General features: G+C 40.3%; 1 protein-coding gene across 3 annotated transcripts in view; it reads right to left on the reverse strand.

The window, feature by feature from the left end:
- The window catches only part of plxnb1b (plexin b1b), a 118,975-nt gene that overhangs the window by 65,952 nt on the left and 43,649 nt on the right, over nt 1-9,374 (reverse strand). The window lies entirely within an intron of this gene.

Below are 9,374 nucleotides of genomic sequence, written 5' to 3' on the forward strand. Positions count from 1 at the left end.
GTGGAAACTGCAGCATGTTTTAGGGGGTAAAAATTTAGGCGAGAAAATCATATATTTTCCAGTGAATTTCAACAGGATCTCCATAATAAAATTTATATCTATCATAATTATAATTTCCACCTGCATACTTTGCACTCTTCTTTGCACTATTGTCTCAACCTGTCTATATTGTTTCTGTTTATAGTGTGTATACATTGTTTCTTTTGTTGTTGTTTTTTGTATGAGTAAGCACATTGTGAGCAATTAGATCCAGAGCAAAATTCCTTGTATGTGTCCTCATATCTGGCAAATAAATGCTGATTCTGGGGGGATTCCGATGAATAATTATTGCTTATTTCTCTCTCGCTCTCCCTCTCCCAAAGAGACTGGATGAACACTCCACTCCAGCGTAATGAGTGAGTCTTCTACTCACTTGTCAGCGGGACTCTAGGCGTAGCCTACCAGAGTGCAGCAAAAGAGCTGCGTGAGGGGAAAACGCTAATTGAGAGTTGTATGAATAAAAAAAGAAAGATGGAATTGGTTTCAAAGCCAAACATGACAGCTGCAGTGTGAGAGCACTTTGGATTCAAACCGAATGGCCGTGGTGTTGGTATGTCGCATTTGTTGTACAACAGTAGCATCTAAACATGGCATCACAACAAACTCGTACCTAAAACGCAATCATCTGGAGCAGTTTTCTAAGCTGGGAAAAAAAACAACAACAGATGTAATTGAGCAGGGTAAGTTGTATAACGTAACAGTTTTTTTGGCAAACATATACGCTCCATATAGGGATATTTTTGAAGGATTTCTTTGTCTTGCTGCATTAACTAAATGATCACCAGTTAAATGTAAATGTATTGTATTTATATAACGCTTTTCTAGTCTCAAAGCACTTCTCCATCACACAGGAGCCATTTACCATTCACACACATTCATACACTGTGGCCGAGGCTGCCATACAAGGTGCCACCTGTTCATCTGATAAACACTCACACACAATTACAACTCTGGGTTCAGCGGCTTGCCCAAGGACACTTCAACGTGGGACTACAGGGCCAGGGATTGAACCACCAACCTTCCAACTGGCAGGCAACCGCTCAACTACTGAGCCACAGCCGCCCCACACTTCTAGGCTGCGACTTTAATTGTGTGCTGCACTCCACTCTATACCGCTCAAGCCCTACCAGCAGATCCTTGTCTAACTCGGCACAACATTCCTCCAAGCATTATTATTAAGCAGTATTATGTTGCCAACCTTGGAAAGATAGGATATTGAGGCCTTAGATACAGCTACCTCTGTAGATGACAGAGGGCAATTAGTGAAACAAAAAGTGGGAAAGTACCAGGCCCTATTCCATTTAAAAAAAAAATACCCAACCCAGCTCTCCCCATTGCTGCATGAGGTATTTATTGAGGCATTACGAGGTTTTCTACCCCAATAACTAAGGCAAAAAAGGACTCTTACAAATGTGAGAATTATAGACAAATAAGTCTGTCTGTCTGATTATAAGATTTTGAAAAAATTGTTTGCAGCAAGATTGGAGACTAATGCGAAAGTGCACCTGGACCAAACAGGTTTTATTTCTGGCACTGTGGCAATTTGTGTTGCATGTATAACATTATTTCCTTTCCAAATGCTTCAATTATACCCAAGTCTGGATCACCCTAGATGCCCAGAGAGCATTTGATAGGATTGAATAGGAATATCTATTGGAAAAGTTCAGATTTGGCCTTCTGTTCATGGAAAAGAGTGCTGAACAAATATTGTGGAACATTTTTTAACGCAAATACCGTAATATACTGTATCACTGGTAAAATATCAAGTAGTTATGATACCTCCGACTTCATTGAAGTCGAAGCAAAGACACAAATTAATCCTGGACGGCACAAATTGAGGGAAAGAATAATTCGTACAAGTGAAGAAAAGTCGCTTTCATCTACTTCATGAGAAATTTAAACAAAAAGAAAGGCCTGGAGGGAAACTACAAAAAGCTGGGCTATTGCAGAAATGCACTTCAAAGCCGTGTGTATGTTGTCGCATCAATTTTTGTTTGATTAAAGTAGTCAGTGTTGGGAGGGATAGTTTCAAAACATATTCCGTTACAGAATACACGCCCAAAACTGTAATTTGTAACATATTCCGTCACTGAATCTGAGTAGGAATATTGCCATCAAATACTGCTTACTTAACATACCTATTCTGGTGTGGTCTTCTATTCCAACTGCCCGAATGTGTACGTAAATCAATTTCTGTATTTGTAGTGTCAGACTGCATAGCCATGCTGCCACAAGCTAATTTTGGCTAATGTTAGCTAGCATGTCAAACATTACTAGTCAGTCTTTCAACAGCTCTGGGGTTAGTAAATCAGCTCATCAACTAAGCAGGTGATACAACATTGCTATGTTGTTTTACTGGTCACCTTGCTATAAAATAGCAAGGTGACCAGTAAAACTACAGCACACGACTACCCTTGGCTAATAAAAAAATAAGAGAAAACAAAAAAATGGCGACTGCAAAATTTGGGTACCCTGCAGTGTTAATACCTTTTACTTGTACCTTGTAATACCCCTTTGGCAAATATCACAGCTTGGAAGTGCTCTTGTAGCCAGCCAAGAGTCTTTCATATCTTGTTTAAGGTATCTTTGCCCATTCTTCCTTCCAGAAGTCTCCCAGTTCTTTGAGATTTCTGGGCTGTCTGTCATGGACTGCTCTTTTAAGGTCTATCCATAGATTTTCAATTAGGTTGAGGTCAGGAGATTGTGAAGGCCATTGCAAAACCTTCACTTTACGCCTCTTGATAAAATCCATCGTGGATTTTGAGGTGTGTTTAGGATCATTATCCATTTGTAGAAGCCATTCTCTCTTTAACTTCAGCTTTTTCACAGATGGCATCAAGTTAGCGTCCAGAATTTGCTAAAATGTTATTGAATCCATTTTCCCTTCCACTCGTGAAATGTTCCCTGTGCCACTGGCTGCAAAACAACCCCAAAGCATGATTGATCCCCCCCCCATGCTTAACAGTTTGACAGAGGTTATTTTCTTTTGATTATGTGCCCTTTCTTCTGCAAATGTACCTTTGCTCATTCTGGGCAAAAAGTTCTATCGTAACCTCATTGGTCCACAGAACTTGTTGCCACAATGCATCAGGCTTGTCTATATGTTCATTTGAAAAACTTCAAACGCTGATTTCTGTGGTGAGGACGTAGAAGAAGTTTTCTTCTGATGACTCTTCGATGAATACCATATTTGTATCTCTTCATAATGGAATGGTGTACCACAACTCCAGTGTCTGCCAGATCTTTCTGGATGGATCGTGCAATCAAACAGGGGTTTTGACTTGCTTTTCTCACAATCCTGCAAGCTGTTCTGTCTGATATTTTTCTTGGTCTTCCAGATCTTGCTTTAACTTCCACTGTTCCTGATGACTGCCATTTCTTAATTACATACCAAGCTGAGGATATTGGCATCTGAAAACGCTTTGCTATCTTCAGTTTAGAGGGTGCTCTTATGATCAGCTTGACCTCTTTCGTGAAATCAGAAAAAGGTTTATTACACTTATGTGGAATTTGCCCTCCTGAACATTAGTAAACTAAGCTAATAAACCAAAGTCAGAAGAAATGTGCAAATATGTGCACACTGCACAGATTTGCTCTTTTTCTTGACACTACTCTTTTTTGAGCAGCTGTTAACTGAGGATACTATTAAAGTCAGCGTGTGTTGAAGTAAGGAATTGAGGTGATTTTTCAATGCATGGATGGCATGCTCTTGGGACACACACACACACACACACACACACAGGCTTCTTTCTGTTCCTGCTTGGGCAATAACAAGGGCAGTGCAGAGAGAGTGAAGGGTAAATGTTAGTGTGACTGCTGTGTTGTTTGGTCCTCTCTCTACACAAAGAGCCTCTTTGTGGTTCCATGTGGCTAATGCTGCTTTTCCATAGTGTTGCCTTAATTAAACATTAGGGTGTGTGTTGCTTATGGAGCCTGTCTTGTTGCATAACATATAAAAGCTAAGCAAGAAGACGTAAAACAGTTTGAGGGCCACTGCTGGAGCTCTTTTTACCAGACTGCAACAGAGTGTGCAGTAAAAACTAAATGAGCTTCTCCAACAATAAATCACAATAAATAAATAAATCATTATCCTAAAGAAGTTGGAAACCAGAAGAGCTGCCAGCCACTCCACAGGATTGACAAGCCATAAAACCATAAAGAGCCCCGGGCATTCCCACAGCTGTGAGTCAAATAATGGGCTGATACATACTAGGTTGATAACCTTGACAAACATGGAATCAAGCACTCACACAGTTGGAATCCCTGGAGGGTTAAACCAAATATACCCAATTATTTGTGAACAAATCTGTTCAGCAAAACGGAAGGATGAACAAACAAATCGGATACTTTCACGATGAAACCCTTTGATAGACGTTAAAGGTGTAAGTAAGTGATGTTAATCCAATAGACTTTTTGTTAAAATAATCAAATATCTCATCACGGTCACCTAGCTCTCCATTTTCTGTGTGCACAAAAAAAAGCTGGTGATCCTACACAGCCCTGGTTGTGTAAATGCAAAACAATTGGAATGGTTTGCTCGAGCCGAACAACACTATTCCAGCCAATCAGCGCAGGCGGTGCGTGAAAGCAAGTGATAGGGGTTAAGGGGGAGGGGGGGAGACAGCGGCTGGGCCAGGAGTTGACAAGAAAAGTTTGCAGATAAACAGCAAAAGAGGAAAAAGACTCAAGAAAACAAATTCTAAATGAATATTGTATTATCAGGAAAGGAGGAGCCCTGTTAAGATCGTTGAGGCGCTGCAGAAACCTCTGCAATTTCAAGGGAAGTTTTACAGTTTTCAACAGGTCAGTTTAACCTCGTCCGTTTGCTATGGTTTGTGATGGCTGCTCCAAACTGGTTGGTTTTACTGCAGAGCCGGGGGGGGTAGGGGGGGGGGGGTTGTATTTGTTTGGCAGTTGAGTTTTGGCAGATGAGTTCAGATATCAACAATACTCCCGCAGCATCGCTTACTTCACCTTTAAGGAATACTTTTGTATCTTCTAGAAAATACACAAGAAGATGCATACAATTATTCAAAAAAAAAAATGTTGGACGTTGGTTTCTTTAATGAAATGATGAAGGGCATGACTTGGGGACAATCTCTATATTAAACATTCCTGTTGACTTCCACAGCAGGCCACCTCTCTTCACCAGGCTTTGTTAAATGCCATTGATTTCTCTTGGATGAAACCATGTCTGCTGCTGCTGCTGCTTTACCCCAGCTTTAGTCCTGCAGGCTGGGAGACGAAAACAACACAAGAGCCAATTATGGAGCTCAGGAAAGGGATTTCAAGAGCTGCTTACAATGTAAATGTGGCTAATATTTCTGGATGTATAATCAGGGAGGGAAGACTGTGTGTGTGTGTGTGTGTGTGTGTGTGTGTGTGTGTGTGTGTGTGTGTGTGTGCGTGCGTGCGTGCGTGCGTGCGTGCGTGCGTGCGTGCGTGCAGCCCACCATGTTTCACATAATCTAATCTTACACCATGACAACTACAGCGAGTTACCTTTCAGTGCACTACAGTCTAAGAATCATGACGCTGTCTGATGCTATGAGTAATCTCCCACAACAAACCTGCTCTGTCACATTAGACCACCCTGAAGGTGGACTTGCCATCATGGTTTGGGCCACCCTTGGTGAGCACACCCATATGAAGACACTGCCAGCTGGAGCAAAGCATGCTGGTCTGACAGAACTGACACACAGAGGAATGTCATAGAGAGGAGATGTAAATTAAAAAAGAAAAATAGATGAGTTCTCTGCACATTCCTGTTTAGAGTGCACACATGTTGTTTGCTTCCCAAATGACAGTGTGTGTGTGTGTGTGTGTGTGTGAGTGCGCACACACACAGTAGAGAAAGAGGCAGAGATATCACTGTTTCTCTCACCTCGCCTGTTTTGCAAGCAAGGTTTACAATGTGCTGAAGGACACGTGCATTGGAGATGCGGAGGGAAGGGTAAGAAGAGGAGAGAGGAGAAACGCCTCCTCTTCATTACCCATCCTTTACAACACATGTCTGTCAATCTACTGTGATAGAGCTGTGTGTCTTACCTGAACACTAGTCTCTGATGTTCCCCCATTATTTTCTCACCAATCTGTCTCTGAATTACACTTCTAAATGATTTTCCTATCACTTAAGCACGTGCCCTCACACCTTTTGGTGCAGTTTGAAGAAAGTTGCATGTGTTCCCCTATTTGGTTTTGTTTGTTTAGCTGTCAATCACTATAACCAGACTGCTTAAAAAGGTGGTTCTGGTGTGGCCCTTTTGTGGTGTAAAAGCAAAGAAAAAAAGAACAATATTAATCTTCTAGTGGAATTACATTTTTGCACTCTGTGCAACACACACACACACCTATTGGTAGTAGTAATTAGTTGTTAATTGACAATTGTGTTCAGATGTCAGAGTGATACCAGGCTGCATTAACAGACCCCCAAAGCAGTTTGGTGCCTTGCTCAAGGGCACCTCAGAAGTGCCCAGAAGGTTAACAGGCAGCTGCTAGTTCATCATCTGTACAGACTGACCAGTGCTGGACAGGGTGTGAAGTTAACTTTTTTCCACTCCACAGGATGCCCAATTTTAACGGCCTCTTTTTCCAGAATTCAAATTTATAAAAGAAAGTGCACTAGTATATTTTGAATTGCTTCAATACATTATTTTGTATTATTAATACATATTTTATTAATATAAGTAAATAAAAAGTGATGTGAAGAAAATTTGAAACCTTTATTTGTCAAACTCTTCTCCAGAGGTGATCTTTGCTGTATGGCAGTGCACTTGGTATGGCAGTGCACTTGATATGAGACTTGGATGAATTGTGGTCTTTTATTGCCTCTAATTTAAGGTTAGCTGGTCCTCAAACAAACTGCTTGCATTTTCTGAAGACAAGTAGGTTTGAGAATTAGTACAGTGCATGGGCTGGTCATCTGTAAAGTAGGCTATAGGGTTGTGCAGATGGACGATGATATATCGTCCATCGTGATGCCACGCCGCCACGCCACCACGTTCTGCCCCATCGGCTTGAACACAGCGGTCTAGAGCAAGAGAGGAAAGGCTATCACTTTCTTTTATCCCCTCATCAGACTAACATTGTGGATACTTATTGTGTGCATCAATAAGTAAGTCTGATGTTAGGTAGGATTTATGACTGTACGCTAGCAACATTAGGCTAATTCACGAGGGTGCTGTTTTATGTGTGTGCTAATATGTCTGTTCATGTGCACTGCAAGAGTTAGGTTTCTGTTTCTTCAAGGAGTTATTCAGTTGTTAGGTGCAAATATAACCCAGAATGTAGTTTAATCTCAGTAATGATGGCATATTAGGTTATTACTGTCGCTCTGTTAAAGGCAAACGTTCCACTGTACTGTTGTTTTGCAGATCACGGAGATCTGATCAAGGCTAGACTTTTTACTTTACTTTAAAAGTTAAACGATGATTCTGATGAATGAATAATTAAAAAATAAAATAAAAACGTTCGTCAATCAAGTTATGAGTGTTGGCATTGCATAATTTGTCCACCAGAGGGCGCTCTAAAATGTTCTTGTTGGCACCTGTGATTTTTTTATTTGTTATTGTGTTTTTGTTCAAAGGACTTTAAGTTTCATATCTTGTTTGTTTTTATAAATTTTATTTATCAGAATTTTTATATATTTTGATGTTCTTCTGTTCTGTTGTGACAATAAAACAAATTATATCATTTTAGTGAGAACTCAAATACCTACAAATAACTTATGTTAGGGAAATCGGCTTATGTTTTGTTATGAGTTTCTGGATTTATTTATATTTTCAAATATATATCGGCCAATATATCTGTATATTGGATTTCTAAATAAAATATTTGTATTGGCATCAGCCTTAAAAATCCTTCATCGGTCAGGCTCTAATCTGTGTGATATGCCACTATTACTCAGGTTTTAGGAGCATTCTTTGGACCTGTATGCAGCAGATTCCAAATCTGCGTCTCAATCAGAGTTTTTACTGCAGTTTGTGACTGTTTACAGCCTCTTGCCTGTTTAGTGCTTACGATTGACAGCTTTGTGTATTGCTATGGTTGTTGTACACAAATCAACCAACCAGTGGTCTGTTTAACCTCGTCCATTTGCTATGGTTTGTGATGGCTGCTCCCATCTGGTTGGCTTTACAGCAGTAGCGACAGTAGTTTGCTAATACACAGTCTAACGTAAACTAATTCAAATTCAATTCTGCCATATTTCGTTTAGTCAACATTGACACTAACAGAAGTGGTTGCTACGGAAAACCATGAATCTAGGAGGGTGTAGATTCTGAAGGGATGGTTAATTTGTATTGCAGTTGAGTTCGAATATCAACGATCTTTGGCATTGCTTACTGCACCTTTAAATAGTACAGCATCTCTCAAGCTCTTGGTATTCAGAGTCAAATGCACACAGAGAACATTTCCTTCTTAGATCCAGCCTCACCTCCTGCTGGGAATATACAGTAAAATCTGCATGGCACATCACGCTTTTTAAAGAGAACATGAGGAAATGTGGCTTAAATCAGTTCTCTCACACTAGACAATAGGGAATGTAAAATGTTTTAAAGGTCTTGAGGATTTATCTACGTTTGGAAAGAGCATGACTTTTTTCCCTCAGAGAAGCACACAGTGGGGTAGCCTGTTTAAGCTACAGTTGAAGTGTTATAGAGCAGTGTTTTGGGGAGAAGTTAAGCCATATTTTTGTGGATCTTTTCAGCAATTTTGTGGCTGCTTAAAACGGGCATTCAACAAATGAGGTTTGAGGAACTGAAAGGCTTTCATTTAAAAAGGTGCAGGGGGGCTCCACACTCTTTGTTAGGCAGATGATAACACTGACAGGCTTACAATGTATACAACCTTTATATTCTTTAGTACTAACCACGCTGTGCCCGTAAAACAGTAGAGAAAACCAGAGCTGGGGTCTGTTTGAAATGTTTAGTATTAGTGCCAAATAAAACATTTTTTCCTCTCCAGAATAACGTGAATCTAGTCAGCTGCGTGAAATAATCCTAGCCAGTTCTATTTTATCACATCGTTTTACAATCTCTCCTGTGCATAATAGATATAAATTGTTGTTGCATGTTGCACATGCAGCTCTCTATTGAGAACATGGATTCTTCTATTCCACCGTCCAATTCACCTTTCATAGCACTGCAATGGTTGTCTTGTCTATTTCTGTAGGTTTTTCCCCATGTAAATAACAATTTTGATCATTTTATTCAAAATTCTATGTACAGAGGCCCGTTTCAGTGAGCAGGTTTAATCAAAACTCTGAGTTGGTTAACCCTGACATGGTGGGTTTTTCAATTCGGAAAGGGAGGTTAATTAAACCGGGGGGGGGGGGG

The sequence above is a fragment of the Etheostoma cragini genome, chromosome 4 (assembly GCF_013103735.1).
Source record: "Etheostoma cragini isolate CJK2018 chromosome 4, CSU_Ecrag_1.0, whole genome shotgun sequence".
Taxonomy (NCBI): Eukaryota; Metazoa; Chordata; class Actinopteri; order Perciformes; family Percidae; genus Etheostoma; species Etheostoma cragini.